The sequence below is a fragment of the Pomacea canaliculata genome, linkage group LG5 (assembly GCF_003073045.1).
Source record: "Pomacea canaliculata isolate SZHN2017 linkage group LG5, ASM307304v1, whole genome shotgun sequence".
Lineage (NCBI taxonomy): Eukaryota > Metazoa > Mollusca > Gastropoda > Architaenioglossa > Ampullariidae > Pomacea > Pomacea canaliculata.
In genome coordinates, this window is record NC_037594.1 from 20,128,697 (window position 1) to 20,144,479 (window position 15,783).

Genomic DNA, 15,783 nt, shown 5'->3' on the forward strand with positions numbered 1-15,783 from the left:
TGAAACCGCTTAAGGGTCAGGATGTGGAGAGGCACACAAAAATGCAGGGTTAGGGTCTGACAGCTTCGAGCCGAAAACGATGTTTGATATAACTGAAACTTGAAATGTATCCAGTGCACCACATAAAATGAAATTGAAAACAATTAAGAAATCGGACTGCATATAAGCTAGACATAATTAAAAAATTAATAATACCATGCTATGCTCTCTGAGAATTTAAAGAATTGTTTTCTTTACTCCATTAATCTACATCAGGGAATCTTTACCACAACTACGCTGACAAAAAAGTAAAACAACATCCGAGGATACGAATACGAATACGAATGAGAGTCTGCTAAGGAGACAAGACGCTTGTCCTTGATTTGTCCAGATGACAACGACTTCCTCGTTTCGTGAACACGACCCCTGGCTATTCCCGAGAAACCACCCAAACTCTGCAATGAATCAAAGCCCTAGCTTTGATCCCAATGAACTGCCCTAGCTCTGTTCCCCGTGAACTGTCCTGGAAGTGTTTCATCAGAGGGTTGCAGGCAGTGGGACAGCGATGGCAGGTCGTGCGTGGTAAGACGCTATGTCGCGCGCACCGTAACGATGTCTTGGTGTCGGCCAGAGCAAGGCGCAGAGCCATCAGCCGAGGGTTTTATTGGTCACAAGCATCATCGAGGGTCATAAACATCAGTCGCTTGCCCGTTCGATGGATGTCATTCGATGCACGTACGTACCTTTTCACACACACACACAAGCATGTCCACTGCCAGGTGATAAAATGTATTTTAAGCCCTCAAGGATTTGTTTCTAAAAGCCCAAATATAGCAACCTGTCGGTTGAAGAGAAAAAGGTCAAGAGGGTCACATGGGTTAGGCTGTATAAACTCATTGTACAAATTAACGCTATATTTAGCACGCTTCAAGCGGCCGGCTAAACACCTGTGTGATTCAGGAGGGTTCACTGTGTCATCTTTGCTACCCCGCTCCTCCCAGCATGCCTCGAAACCTCCCCGATCTGCTTTCAGTTTCATTCAAAACCAAGTGCAGGGCTAGTTTTATGGTGGCCGGGGTCACGTCGTTGTCAGAATTTAATTGTAGGAAGCTGTCAGGTCCGTTTAAGGATCCCGCAAAAACACGATGACAGCAATAAATAAAGATGAAGACTGACAAGTCTTTAAACTACATGAAAGATGACAAAGTTTGGAAGAGGTCTGTTTCTCTCGCTCTTTTCCACCACACGGAGCGAGTGAATAAAATATGTATAAAAATAATCATACACACACAGAAAGGCATCCACACAATCAAACACGGATAAAGATACACCTCACCCACGCACACCGAACTAGGGCGAGTTCGGAGGAGTAATGGTTACCCTTAAACACTCGCTTGTCACCACTGCAGTGAAGTGCCATGGGTTCAGATCTCATCTAGAGACATTTTCTGTATGTACCTGATCTTCGTGGGGTTTTTTTCCCTCAGGGTACGAAATCACCTCTATGTGAAAATCCTTTCCCGCTAAAGCAACCAACCAACCGCATCGAACAAGGTAATAAATTAACAACCCTTGATCCCCCATATCTAAAGCAAGCGATGGTGATGACAATGGAGATGAATGGGGCCGATGATGGAACCATAGCAACCGCAGTCACCTCTCAAGAAAAAAGGTACCCGGGATGTCGACGACAATACCCGGGTACATCGCTCATTGCTATCTGCGTTCGGGTTCATGGACCGTGCAAGGTGTCTTCAATGTCAAAAACATCTGAAGGAAGGAGATGAGGGTCTGTTGCCCAGCAGCAGCCTCCAGTCTAGTGGCACGTGCGTTATACTTCCCGATGTTACATCTCCCAACTCAGTGAGATTTTGCTCTTCTTCGACGGAGAACATGATCAAGACTGAACTATTGGTACTTGTCTGTCTCTGGAAGAGGAATTGCTGTGCAACAGCTAAAGCACCAAATTAATTGTTTGTCTTAAATGCGAGTCTCCAAGACTCACGATCATCCGAGGCGTCCGTGTATCGGCACTTCTGTCCGGACGATGGTTGTTTAGACACAGCCTTGTACCCGGGGTAATTGAGCGTGCCAGTGTAATGGGCACGGACGAGGACAAAACATCCGAGGCGCTCTTCACGGTCATTATCTAAGCACCTTGCCACCTTAGCCTCGGTGGTTTGCTGTACCATGCTAACTCTCGGAGGACTAGCTTTCGTAAGAAACACAATGAAGAAAAAAAAATGTGGACTGGGTTAGCGCGTCCCAGAAAATGGATAAGAATCGAAACCCAGTAAGGTTGGTAGTAATATGCTCATTATCATTATGGGCAAACGGGGAATAAAAGGGGATGATGATGAATTTCTCCAGGAGTTTGCAGAAGTAGCCATCATCATCATGAATATTGTTTCGAGAAGTGTCAGCTCAACAAACACAAGTTTATTTTTTTATCACACCTGTCTCTCCTTGTCGGTCATCAAAGTCCAACCTGTCTGAACCATGCAGCAATGTTGGCGGAATCACACATGGTTAGCAAACCGAGGTGGGCGCAGAGATATCAGGGTGTAAATACAGTTAGTGTTCTTTAATGCTGAACGTTCGGGTGATCAAGGTGTGTGTTGCTATCTTTGCAAAGAGATGACACAGGTTTGAGTCTAGCTCCTGTTTGCTGTCATCGGTGCAAAAAAAAAAAAACAAAAAAAACAAAAAAAAACGATCTTTTGCAGGGTCGTAGCGACATGTCCACTACTTCCCGATCCTACGTCTGACCCCATGAGGGTCACCTACAGGCACTCGTCAGATCTGGTTACTGTATCAAATGTTCTTATTGTGTGTTATGGTTACAAGGGTACAGTGAACAGGAAAGGAGAAAGGGTGTGTGGCGGTCCTCTCCGTGTGTGTGTGTTGCGGAGACGACGAGTGATATGGTGGCAGAAAGGGACAGGTGGGTCGTGAATGAGAGGTGCGGATGAGTCACAGTCAGCGAGATAAGCTAAGAGTAGAGTTGTACTCAGCCAGTACTCCCCACCAACCGCCACCCCAATCGCCAGGAAAACCCCTTACTCTTCAGTCGCCAGCTTCTCACGAGAGAGAGAGAGACAGACGGGCAGAAAGAGATTGTATAGGAGAGGTATACAGGACGCAAGTACAACTTTTCATCTTTGAATTCGGCCGTTATTGAAAGAAACGCCACAGGTCGGCGCCACATGCGACCGTGAGAACTGTCATTGCCCATTGACTGCTTCGCAAACCCTGCTTGCCAAACTAGCTCTGACAACGATTCATAAACAAGTAACCCCCTCGCCCACCAAAAAAAAAAAAAATCCAATCCTACAACGTCCCATTGGAAACTCAGAAAAAAAAATTGATGGGGTTTGGAGGGGTGGGTTGGTAGACGAAAGCTGAGAACTCCCTCTTCCTGTTGCCCTACAACCCTTTGCCAAGCACACTCAATAGTACAATACTTTCACCAGAAGGTTGTTTGCATTAACACTTAACAGTGCATCGGAAAAAGAAGGGTTTTTTTTCAACGTGTGGTTCCACCGACAACGGGATCCCAGGCAAACTAGACCACACACACCTCAAAGATCACAATAATTACGGGGTCTTTCAACTGCGAATCTAAACCGAGACAAGTCCTCCTTTGTACCTGGAGTTGAGGTGATGGAGGGGGCAGTGTGAGCAGAAGTGCGCCCATATATCACAAGCCTTGCGACCCCAACGCACGACCCCGTCAGGTGACACTATGCAAGCGCTGGTGCCTGATGCTTGATAAGGATTTAGGTTTCACAGATCAGCCTTAATGCCGCCATGAAACCTGATACCTTGGACAGCAAACACGGGGATTAAGAAAGGATTAGCACAACCGAGCATATTAACATCAAAAAGAATACAATATGAGGACACCTATTGTGTACCTTCGCGTGAGCGCGCGCGTCTTGCTCTACTGTCGTGAGAGTGGTTCACACGGTGAGTTAAAATTGAAATCAGGGGTGGCGGGGACAGTTTTGCAATATTCTAATTGGTTTGTTGGCATCAAATCGTGTGTCTCTAGGGTGGGCAGAGGGTAGGGAATGGATAACCGCACAAATACATGTTTGCAAACTCGAGGCTAAATCAATCATCATCATTTGTCAAGCTGACCCCACTCGCCACACACAATTCCTGCAAGTGTCATCATCAGCACTGCTCTCACGTGCAACCAGCCACGGCTTCGAGGTTTTATTTGCTGTCTGGTGTTTCTCTACATCGTTTTCCCTCAGGAGGAAGACACCACCCAACCCTCGATTTATCAACCTTCAGGTAAACCTGCGGCACTTGGGGTTCGACTGTCGCGATGTACGCGTCACAGCCCAAGGGTCCTGACACTGGTGGAACCACACACCAAACACCCATCACGTTTAGCACCTGGCCATTCAGACGGAAGCCATGATTTACAGACAGCGCCACCTACCACGGATAACTCTTTTGTGCCGTTTGTTTATCGCCACTTTCTCATCTTGGCCTGCGTTCATTACAGCGCTGCAATATGTCTCCCACAGTCTCGGATTACCCGGCTGTTGGCTGTGGGGCGGGCGACAATGATGTCCCTATTACAAACGTACGAAACTCAAGCAGAGACCCACTTAAAAACGCTCCAACCTTCAGGAAAATCAACCAACTCTCCAAAATATCGCTGTACTTGATTTTGGCTGATGGGGTGCAACTATATATCACTTTAACGCCATCCGGGCATTTTATACTTTCCCCTTCCCTTCGTTCTGCGACATTCGACTGGAATCATGTTTTATATTGAACTCGCGCAGCTGACCAAGAAATTAAATTCTTATTCATGGCCTCTGTCTTTTTTCTGACAGACGTGTAGCTCAAGGGTAAGGTCTGGGTACGCTGCTACCCAGACGAGGGTAAGAGGTACAAAAAAAGTAGAGCAATTGGTTATGTTGAGGTTGGCGTGTCCTGGCACTGAAGGCAAATCCGCGAGGACAATGACCAGCGGAAACTTCAAAGCAGTGAGCAGTGTATCGACACGAAGGTAAGAACCGAGCGAGCGCACGCACTGCTGAACACGCGTCCAGAAAAGCGAACAATGAATACGCATATTCAGGCGCACGCACACAAGCCATCTTCACGTACACACGCACGATCAAAAACGAGAACCGTGAGACCCGTTGCAGCTTTTTCTTTCCTTCGTTAGTTTTTTCTTTGATCATTGCAGCAAGCATGCATATATAATGTTTATTTTTGAGGGGTAATGATGTAAACACGCCTGGAATGGGATATTTTAACTGATACTTGGTGACAAACCTGTTTTATTGTGCTTGTTTGCGTTGACACGTATTATTTGTCCCCTCCAAAAAACAAAAATAACAACAAATAAACAAACACAAAGTGAAACCGACTACAGACCAAGATAGATGTGTATAATCTCTCTCTCACACACACACCACCCGAGATAAGGACAGATGATTACACGCTTGAAACTCATTTCTATGAATCACTGTCTTCATTGCCATCGTTGTTATCGTGTAGTACTCTCAACCCACATCCATCTCAAACTACTGCAGAAAAAATAAAACCCAACCACCCTGCCGTTGTCACAAGTCGACCGACACCGACAACGCCAGCAGGTATCACACCACAACCTTGGGGCATCACACCACTGCCGTTGGCGCGCTGCGCTCCACCTTTCCACACCACCACCACCATCATCCCCGCCCACCACCGCCACATGTGTTTTGCACGAGGCACAGTTGTATTTGCCGATCGTTGATGCTTGTTTTCCCCCCATCCAACACCCTTTAAACCCTCTCTCCCTCCCTTACCCCGGCCGTCTACTCCCCCTTTCTTTCCCTTTTCCCTGTTATTCCTGTCTCGTGCAAGCGGGTCCCCAAACCTGCCTCGCGCTCGCGAGAGCCTCCCGATCACCGTCTGAGGAAGCGATCCATGGCTAAGCGCCCTCCCTGTTTCCCCCTGTGCACGAGGAGCGCGCGCACTTGACTGCGGGGCTAGTGTGGATTTCACGTGCTTTTAGCGGCCTGAGGTTCGGAGCAACCTGAGAGTAAGAGCAAAGTTTCCGGACTTTAGGTAAATCCTGACACACTCGAGACAAGGGTCCGGTTTTTTTTTTTTTTTTCCCGACTACTGAAGTCATAGTAAACAGTTCTACAACACAGCTTACGTATCCCACCCAACCCCTAAAAAAAATAATAATAAACTTTTGTTTTTTGTAAATCAGGAGAATTCTGTAATATTTCGAAAATGTAAGCTGTGGATAAAACGCATGTACGCTTCCTCCATAAAACCCTCCCTCACCCATATTTCATTTCTTCCTCTACCTTATTATTCACCTCGCGCTATCTCCACTCATTAGTCCGCCTTCGGCGATTTCCTAGTTCGACAATCTGAACATGAGAGGTTTGTAAGCCACGCACGTGGGTTAACGTCAGAGGTAGGGTTAAGCAGACGGGCCGAGGGCAAGGTTGGACTCTCTCGCAGGCGATATATTTCCCGATGCGCAGACGATCTGACAAGCCGAGGCGAGGCAAAGGTTGGGCGAAAGCGCAAAAAAAAAAAAAAAATAAGCGAGGGGGTTGCTAGGGCCGCCAAGGATCTCGACAAGTCTCCAGGTGGTTGGTGGCTGGAGTCACGAGGACTACCTGCTGGCACCTCGGGTCGTCGACGTTACCCTCGAGAGAGCGGACACTTTAACTCTGCGATTAGACAGGACAACCAGACCGCACACCAACGAATGCAGATGAATGAGGGAGGAGAAAAGGGAAGAAAGTAATGGCGCCCGAGAAACAGAACATTACATAAACTTGATGGGCAGGGGTCAGAGAGTGGGGAGGAGGGGAAGAGTTGGGGAAGAAGAAGGGAGGTGAAAGCTAGGACACCGGCGTAAAAACAACAGCGCTTTGTGCTTTAACCGCCATGTTTAGGAAATCAATCGAACTCATGCGAAAACATTGCTGATATATCGATTTGATAATGCGCTGTGACCGGTCTGATTTTAGGCGGGAAAACAACAGTGCCATCATCACACACAGACATGGATTGTACCCTTATCTGCTTTTCGGGCGATCCCACCAAAAACAAATAAAAAACTTTTAAAATTAATGCACTGAAACGCTTCCAGTGTTGTGGCAACAAATAAAAATAAAGGACAAGATAGCGACGGCAAATATCGATGGATTGGAGGAGATGAAAGATGAGAAAAAAGTTGAACCATGGGTACAGACAGCAGCGTCCAGTCAAAACAAAAACAGATTACGAAGGTAAAAGAAGAAGAAGAAAAGTTCTGAGCTTACCTTGGCATCATCTTTGTCTTTGACCACGTTGTCGTTGTGTGTTTTCAGGTAACGGCTCTGGTCCAGGTGGTCCCGCCGCTGGTAGAAGGTTCGCTGGACACCAGGGCGATGAAGGTAGCAGCCTGCAGCAGGCTCCACACCTGGTGCCTCCCCAACAGCAATCGCAGACACACCATTGTGAACAGTCAACGCTTTCCACCCGTGAACTTCGCAAGTCAACTAACCCTTGTTGAGGGCGCTGTGAGCTGCCAGAACTGGGGTGTATCGGTACAAGGTCAATAACTCGACTCAGCTTTTTGATTTACTCCCCCTTTGCTCAGCAAAATCAGATTTAGTAGCACCTGACGACGGATTTTTTTTTCTGTTTGGAAGGGAGGAGGAGAGAACGGTGTGGGAGTGCCAACAACTCGGCAAAAGACACACGCGCACGCACACCAAGGGTTATCGTAACACTGGTACTGTCACAGAAAGTCAAGCGCTTCGAATGTAAACACTGATTCACGGCTAGCCTCGGTGTGTGCGTGGTGGGTGTAGTGGTAGTGGTGGTGGTAGAGGGGATAGGTGTCGTCTCCCTCGGGGGCTACACGACCTGCAGACGAAGGTGACAAGTGACGCAGGCCAAAAGCTGAGAATGGCGTCAGTTGATAACAAGAACGATGAGCAATGATAACGGCGATCTTCGGTGTTGATGAAAGGTCAGCAGGGACAACTCTGCCGTGGGTCACGTTACAAAATCGATTCTCTTCCTTCTTCCGCTCGCTGTCCGTTTTGACCTCAGCACCTGCTTGGGTCCCGTTCACGAAGCAACAGCTTACCTTGAGTGTACAACAAGCTCCTCTCGCTGGCGGTCCCTTAGCTGGTCGGATGCCAAACTAGGAGATTCGGGAGGTTGTTGGCACAATCATGCGTGTGTTTCCCTCTTATCGAGGGCTTCAAGGACGTCGCTAGCAAGTGTCTGGGCTTCAGGTTGGAATGTCGCTTCCTCCGAGGAAGGGGTGGGATGTAGAGAGAGAGAAAAATGGGGGAAAGGGATGGGGACTGATTGAGATACTGAAGCAACGAACTTGCAGCAAAAGTTGGCCGAACCAGCGGTTTTCAGTTGTCGGGTCGTTAACCTGGAAACCTTGGGGCCAGGACAAAAAAAAAAAGCAGCTTTTACAGGTTTTTGTTTTTCTTTGAGATTTTAGACTGGAAGCTGCTGGGGTTGTTAGCTACTGATGATGACAACAGCAGCAGAAGCAGGAGCACACTTGTCGCTATAAGCGTCTGTGCTGCGGATGCAACACGTGGGAAACCACGGTGCACACAAACAGAGGATGCGCTGCTCCGACCAGGCAAGCAGCCTGGACACCCAATCTATGAAGGGACTTTTTTTCTTCTTCGTGGCGATGATCGCCAACCGTCTGTGCCCCCCAAACTGTGGCGTTCCTGACCCAAGAGGGGTTAAAGTTCCCAACGACCACGTCGCGCTGCGGTTGCGGGTCGAACACACACCGAGTGTACATCCACGTCTACCACCAAGGTTCGTCTTGGATAAGTGCTGCTCAACTTTTGTACACGAGTGTTGCTGTCGCCCTCTTTTCTTCTTGTCTTAAAGCAGCGTTTGTCTGACCAGCGAAGTGGAGTAGTGGAGTTTACAAGAGTAGTGGCTACAGTGGTAGTAGTAGTAGTGATGATCTCCGCTGGCTGGTAGCGACGGTTTCAGACGACGGTGTGAGAACAAAATGCAGTACGTCTCACACACCGATGCAGTGCCTTTTTATAGCCGATCCGGTGCCTGCAGCGACGTAGAGAGGGCTGGAGCCGTAATGGGAGGGTTGAGGGGTGATGGGGTGGTAGTAGTGGTGGTGGTAGTGGTGGTGGGACGAGACGGGGAGGGGCCAGGAAGGGAAGGGGGCGTCCGGTCACTCAAGTGGACAGGCTGCGGCGAGAAGCACGCGCGGGCTGTGCGAAGCCTTCAGTGGTGTTGCCTAAAACAAGCACAAAGAGGAGAAAATGACAGACATTGCAGGCACCGTGGCGGGTTCGATAGCAGCCTGTCTACAAAACTGCCGCATGCAAAGTAACGACGGCCAGTGTGTGGCAAGCCAGCCCTCGACTCTCGCTCGGCCGCAACTGCTACACATAGACTTCATGTGCATCGACAGGCATCATCATCATCATCAACCTACAGGTTAACTACATCCTCCGATAACCACACATCACTGTACAGCTACGTTACTAAGGTACCTACACTCCACAGATTAATTACTTTTATCGATACATTCAGAATCACTAAACTGTTTGGTAAATGGAGTGTCAGTCTACATCATCAGATAATTACATATCACTGTAATTCGTTACTACCTCGCTTGTATTTATACTATCACTCAGCATCGCTCTGGATCTTCATCATCACAACGATTGTTTCTATATCCTGAAACTAGAATTGAATATATCATATTACAGGATTAATACGATGTTCTGCAGGTCGATCACAGTATGGTCTTTCTATATATCTAAATAATCATACTTTAATTCGTCGTCTACCCCTTCACCATATATTACAGTTTAATGTTAAACTCACTTACAAAGGCATCATACTCTTAGTCGCATAACCAAAAATAATAATAAACAACAACCAATTTAATTCTGTAGGTGCAGAATGTATCTACTGTTTACTACATTATGTCTACGGTTTAAGGTCACAGAATTCGCCCTCGTCTACCGCTGGGGTGACCGCGCGCACTCGGTGTAGTTAGAGTTACACCCAGGTGACAAGCTGCAGACACGTCTTTCGTTTACGTGCCAAACCTATAGCGAAATCCTGCAAAAGCACAGCTCTCAATCCTCACCTCTCTCTGCAACAATCCCTGTAACACTGCAGCAGTTTGTAACCATACCTCCCCCGACCTCTGCACCCAAACCGCATAGAAATCAAAACTTGCTAACGTGAGGGTTTAACGGTTGAAGGGTTTGTGGAGCGCGCGCGTGTACCTCATCTCATCACAGGTAGGACACTGGAGAGGTCTGTCGTCTCAAAGAATATCTCTCGTCTCTCGCTTTCGTCTCGGCAGATCTTTCATCCTTCAGATCGATACTTGAACATTGACCTCTGTCACCTGCAGGTCACGACTACTTATATTGTTTAATAATGAGACGTGCAAAACACCTGTACACTGTACAGTATGGCTGGTCACTTCCATCCACCTCCCTACCCTTGCTCTCTGGTAAAAGATGGTAACAAGAAAGGTGAGGAGACAAGTTAATATTACAGACGAGGATGAAAGTTTTAACATATCGCACGACTACCAGGTGTAAAAAAAAAACTGCTACAGAAACTAATCAAAACAAATTAAAATAAATAATCAGGTGAAAAGATCGTTGTAAAGCGAATGTCTGAAACAGTAGTTTTAACATAATTTAACAGCAAGTCTCACTCGATCGAGGAGTTTTATCACGTTTTTCCAGCTCCAAAAATAAAATATTTCACACTTAACCCTCCCGCTTCCCCCTGTCTCCCCCACACACTCTATCATCGACGGGAGTACGTGTCCCCCTCATTCCCTGATATACATGTACAGACCTAGCGTTCGGTGACAGGCACAACACGGAGTTATGTGCGCTGTTGACACATCAGCTTGACGGGGAACATGCCTGTGTTCCCTTGGATACGGCAGCTGTGACCAAGCTCCGCCAGAGAGTGTGCACCCTACCTGTACACCCTGGCCCCTACCTGTACACCATGAGCCCCTCTAGGTAATTGCGCTACTGATATCCTTGATATAATGAAGAACGAAGAAAAAAAAAGTACAAGCACAACTGCCGCTGAAGAACAACCATCGGTTTCCCAAGAAACTTTTCAGTCCAGCTTCTGGCTGTCGGAGGTTTTCTACGAGGGCCCTGCCTCTCTGTAGCCGGTGAAGACCCCGGTGGGATCAGGGGCGGACCTAAACACACAGGACGATTAGCGATGGCTTCACAGTCCGGAAGTTGGGCCGCTGCGAGTTATCGCTTCCAAAGCTAAGGAAGGCCAGCAGCAGCAGCAACAACATCAGGTTTGCCTACAGTTTGATGATGCTCAGCGACTGATGTCGTTGTCAAATGAGAGGAGGGGAGGACGCTGACCTCCAAGGTGTGGGATCGACACAAGTACAGAGTTATTTCGAGGAAGTGGAGGTCGGCACGTGAAAATATACAAATACATATTGCACTCACCGACCGACACACATACATACACGTATATACGTCGCCGACACGTACACGAACATGAAGACGAGTCCAGGAATGTATTCATGCTGTTGTACACCTGCAGTCTCCGGCAAAACGTAAAGGTAGTAGTAGTACCTCCGACACGAGCACACGGAAGCGCAAGAACAATCCTGGTACTTCCCCCTCCCCACCCATCCACCTGAATATTAACACATGCTTTGCAAATTATCGTCATCATCATCATCATCGTCATCAATCACCTGTTTCTCCCACAATAAGGGACAACAGAAAAACGATTTTACACACAAACACACGCGCGCGGACGTACGCAACGACACACGCACACACCTCTACGTGTAGCGTGGCGAGTACACGAAGGCCAGGTAAAAGGTAAAAGCCTCATCAACACAATGCATGCAGGTATCGGGCGTCACACGGCTCCCACGGGTCAGGCAGTCAGGTAGAGGCAGGTAGAGTCAGCGTGAAACAGTGAGTGGAAAAGACCGCGACACTTACCGTGCGTTGGGTCCCGGCGCTGCTACGTGAATGGCGAACAGACCTGCGTACGCACGCAAGAAAGTGGAAGGGGGGTGGTGGTGGGAGTTGGGAGTCGGGGTTGGTGTTTGTCGGGGGGGGGAGGGAGGTAGAAGGGAGAGGGCGGGGGCGAGCGAGCGCGCGAGCGGTGTGTGTGTGTGCGAGTGTGAACGTCGGGGAGGGTAGGAAGGGGTCGAGGCGGCAAATGGTGGCACATAGGGCCACACAGTTGAGAGAAGACGACGACCGGATTGGTCTCAACTTCGACCCTTCACCTCTTAACCCTGGCCTATATTTTCCCGATGAGTGGGCCCCGAGTGGCGGCGTCGCGCGCGGCGCACGGCTCTGCGGCGGAGTGTACGACGACGGAACACCCTCGCTAGCTCCTCGTGCTGCCCCCTAGCCCTCTGAGGATACCTCGACAGGTAGGAGCAACATCCCAAACGAGATGCTCAGGTGAGAAGTACCTGTAGAAATCACGTCCAGACTAGCTGCACAGGTAGGCAGACTGCTCCACACCTACAAAATATTCCCAATTAATAACACATCAAGTTTCTGGTAATGTTTCCAGTAAAATCTATTTCCTACCTAACCACTTCTTGACCTCTAGTAAGCTTTTCTGGTGGTCTACACCGAGTTGAACACGAAATACAGAACATCTAGCTCCTGTAGAGCTTCCCAACTGCGACGTCCAGAGTCACAATGTCAGACTAACTTTAAAAGTATGAGTGCCCAAACTTTATTAAGCAGTGGGAGTTGGGAGAGAGAAGATTAAGTACAGGTAAGGTAATCCCCAACTTTTTTATATCGTTCGGGGAGTGAGGTGTTAGAGATTGGTGTTAGAGGTACCCATTTCCGACACCTGGGTCGTCTGGGGCAACTTTTTTGCGCCTCTCAGTGCTCTAACCACTCGGTATCCGCTTCCCAAGGTAGGAAAAAAAAAACCCACAAAAATTTATAAGAGAGAGAGAGAAATAAACTTAAACCTAGCTGAACTTCCTGCGAGCACGAAATCCTGGCCAAAATTACAGGTAATAATCCCAAAACACAGTCCAGAGATCGAGGTACGATCGTTTATCATCTGTCTCATAACGGAAACGAAAACGATCATGGCACTAACACAGCCGTGGATCGTAAACCATGTATGCACCAATGTTAGCAACTGAAAAGCCCCCCTACCTCTCTCCCCCCACTAATAAAGCAGTAATAAATCCGCTGGTACCTCGAAACGACAGGCTGATGACACTTCTGAATGCTTTTCGTTGGCCGCGCACGTTACCTCTGACCTTTGGTGAATGCGAGACAAAAGCCAGGGATTGGTCATTAATGGTGAGAACTCTCGTTATCTGCTGCGACTGAGAGTTGCTTGGGGTCAAAGGGGTCACATGGCGTTTGGTGGTCGCCCGCAGCAGCACCGTTCACCGGTCAACCACAGGCGAGTGTTTGATTCACGTGAAGAAAGTTGGTGAAAGTAAACCTCGTGACAAGAGAGGATCGCAGACGAAGCGCGAGATTGTGACGACAGCGACTTCAGGTTCGCATGTGACGTCACGTCCTGCCTTCTCTCGCGAGGCTTCCTAAAGCTGGCCTCACACTCGCTGACCAGTTCATGGTAGCTTTTCGCAACCTTTGCAAGCATTTGGAATTCCGCAGTCCTCGAGTTTATCAATCCTGACTACATCCGGGGAGTCTAAAATAAGTTTTTTCACTCTCTCACACACTCTCACTCTCTTTCTCACACACACACACTTCCAAACCCCAGAAAAGGACCTCCTCATTAAAAGTATAATGAATGTAAAACAAATCAGCAAAGAACCATTTCAGGCTAAACTGATTTTTGATTGCTAAAAAAATCCCAGCAGCATGTTTAATAAGCATAAACACAGCGTGAAGTGTAAACACATACACGACGTGGACAATAAGGCTTGGGATGTAAACCACGTTCGTGGGGTGTAGACCAGTAAAATGTTGGCCACTTCAGCCCAGTCTTAAATTTGTGACCGTGTGGAGCAGAGTGCAGAAAGGTCACGTACGTTCGGGTCATAGTGTAGAGATAGTTTATACTTTATCGCGGGGTCAAACATCGACTTTGTTTTCAAAGAACGCACACTTTTTCAAAATGTCAGGTGTATGAGGACCCCAGACATCTCAGTCTACAGGTTTCAGCTTTAAAAAAAATCCCTCAGCGAATATTAAACCTTCGACCATCCTCTTCTTTATTTTGTACAACTGCTGACCTCGGAATAGAAGGTTGCTGGAGGTTGTGGCTGGATAAGGTCCCTAGATATACATACCCACATACGTCTTTGTAAGTCTGTATCGATACCCGATTGATCAAGGGACATAGCGGCGGCGGAAGAAGAGGGTTGTGTCCACGTTCCCACAATCCCATGCTTTAAACACCGTTATGTTCACGGCTTGGGCCACGACTGTGCGATACTCGCTGTCTGGTGAAAACCAACAAATGTCTTCATTCTTTCAACACCAGGGAAGTTAAACAAATAAACACAAAGAGCTCATAGTACACTAGCAATTGTGTTCTCCACAAATTACTGAAGATAGAATTGTACTAAAACAAAACTTCACTAGCGATACATATTGTGTGTGTATATATATATATCTCAAACCAGGCATGGGTCAGCTGCGCATCATGTAAAATTAACCATCACGTGGTTGCCGTCATCTTCGAGACATGGTCAGCTGCCTAAGTTGTTCTAAAAATAGTTGGAGTAGCCATAAGAGGCCAGCAATGGGTTGCGTATCACCGCCATGTCGGTGTGGCCAAACGTTGGGGTGACGTCACTTCCAGGTAGTCAACTCATTCTACCTCCGGGGCAAGGAGAGGTCGTAGCCACATGAAAACTGCGACTTTGTCATTCAAACTACAACAGGGAGGACTCTAAGTTTGTAATGTATTGTGGTGGTGTCATTTTTAGTCTCTTTCTGGTCAACGTCCTTTATTCCCCCACTCTTTCCTCTCCAGGACCAAAAAAGAAATGAGAAAAATAATGCACGAGTAAAGAGGTATCAAAGGTAGAGACACTTCTGATTGGCTTGGAGGCCAGGTTCACAACTCGTCGAACGATTGTTTTGGGAAGTACTCATAACCAGACCGGAAGTAATAGAATATGATGGTGGGCTTAATCTCTGAGCATAGAACAATTTTTCTCCCGTCCGTCTGAGAGATACAGGCTTTCAAAATATAGTCTTACCTATCTACAACAAGAAATTGAATCCACAAAGTCAGGATACGCCTGAGTAACAATGTCTTCTATTGGCTCCAGTCTCACTGACGTTGAAACCTCGAAGTACATTCATCAAGTCACGGATCTGACCTCATTCGGTGCACACCTTTGTTTACAAGCTTGGGTGTCGTAAACATAACGTAAGTTGTGCAAACTTGAATGTAAGTATCTTGTACATGAACTTCACCAATAAATATCAAAACTTGAGGGGAAAATGATTTTAGTTGATTACAATTCTGAGCGGAACATTTTCTGTCCTGTTCGCGAGAAACAGACCTTTGAACAAATCATTGTTGACATGGAAGAAGGTCAAGATATTGTTTTCAGTGACACTACAACTGCTGGCTTGCTGATTGGACACGTGTAGCGTATACTAACTTACTAGCAATTTTGAGCTCAAGTTCAAGTTTGACTAGGATTTATCTCTAATTCTCGCACCTTAAATAGGAAACGGAGTGATTAGCATACCTGGCATCTGGTAACACTAGAACTGCTCGATACCCGTGTGGCCCAGCTGATTAATTGTT

General features: G+C 47.4%; 1 protein-coding gene across 1 annotated transcript in view; it reads right to left on the minus strand.

The window, feature by feature from the left end:
• LOC112564321 (matrix metalloproteinase-21-like) overlaps positions 1-12,465 on the minus strand; it is a 32,971-nt gene extending 20,506 nt beyond the window's left edge. The window contains 2 exon segments of the mRNA XM_025239043.1: positions 7,287-9,256; positions 11,994-12,465. The gene's annotated coding sequence lies outside the window, so the exon portion shown is untranslated.
• Positions 12,466-15,783: the final 3,318 nt, after the last annotated feature.